Raw genomic sequence first — 1,363 nt, forward strand, 5'->3', positions numbered from 1 at the left:
AGGGGTGAGTCTTAGAGTCCAATGGTTCCTGCATCTTACCCCCCTCAGCTGGCACAGTGTCCCTCCTACAAGGCCAGAGTCAGCCTCACCAGGGCCCGCCTCCTGGAGGGCCCTTCGGACTCCAGCTTCTGAGCAGATTTATAATGAGATTCAAACGAGATTGAGGTTATCCAGGGTGAATGAGCCTGCTCCTTGCCCCTCGTTTCTCTGGAGAGAGCTGCGGACTGTAGATCTCAAGCTTCTTCCAGAATTGTCTCTGAAAGTGGAGTTTGGTAGGATGGAGTGGATATAGGCCAGGGTAGGGGGGCAGTGGGATTTACCCTTGCTGTCCACGTAAGCCCCAGGTTTGCTGTTGCTCAGAGAGATGAGAATAAGGACAATGAGCTTCAGAAGCTGATCTGAGCACCTATGTGCCCTTTCGATCTTCAGGAGGCTTCTGGAGAGGGATCACCACTGCTGTGCACAGGAGCATACCCGGGGTACAAACCCCAGGCCCGTTCCAGCCACGTTTGGGGAACTGAACTCAGCACAGTGGAAGGATAAGCTTCATTGCCTCTTCTGGCTTGAGAATCTGGGTTAGTTTTCAGCTACCTCTTTTCTTTTGCCACCCGGAGCATTAGCACATCTCCAGGCACTCCTAAGCAATAGAATGCAGTCCAGTGGGTGGGGGGCAGCCACTCAGAACTGCCCTAGCCAGGACTAAAAGCCTCGTGGCTTCTGCCCTGTGGCTGGCCACACTTCCTGCGTAGCCGGGCAGGCCAGGCCAGGCAGCCAGACTCAGACTTGGGCTGACCTGCTTGCAGCACTCCAGAACTCTGGCCCCCAGTCTGCGGGATTCCGGCGAGGTGCCATTTCCATATTCTCTGGCAATAACTAATTAGCGATTATAAAGCTCTTTGAAATATGAAGTGCTGCATGATAATATCTGTAATGAGCCTGATTCTTTCCCTCTTCCGTGGGGGGGGGGGTGGAGTGGGGGGAGTAGGTTTTACACCCATTAAGGGGGAGTTGTGCTGCAAAGCAGCTTCCCCGAGGGGCATCAGAGTCCGGGGCTGAGGGAGGGGTACGAGGAAGGGGCATGAGAAAGCAGCCCACTTTGACGCCTGCCCTTCTCGAATATTCTACCCCTGCCCCCATCAGCTGCTTACCAGCTTCTCACTTACCCTCCCCTGGGTGGGAGCAGGAGGGGGTACCGAGGATGATGGATGGAAAGGGGAGAAGAGAAAGGTGGAGTTAGGGTGAGCAGAAAGAGCGGGGCTCGTGGTCTCCTTAATGTGATTTAGAATTTCATATTAATATATCACCTCAGAAAAAAATTAATGAGAAACGTGAAGAAAATAGGATAATGAATATGATAATATAT

Source organism: Vulpes lagopus, chromosome X (genome assembly GCF_018345385.1).
Source record: "Vulpes lagopus strain Blue_001 chromosome X, ASM1834538v1, whole genome shotgun sequence".
Taxonomy (NCBI): Eukaryota; Metazoa; Chordata; class Mammalia; order Carnivora; family Canidae; genus Vulpes; species Vulpes lagopus.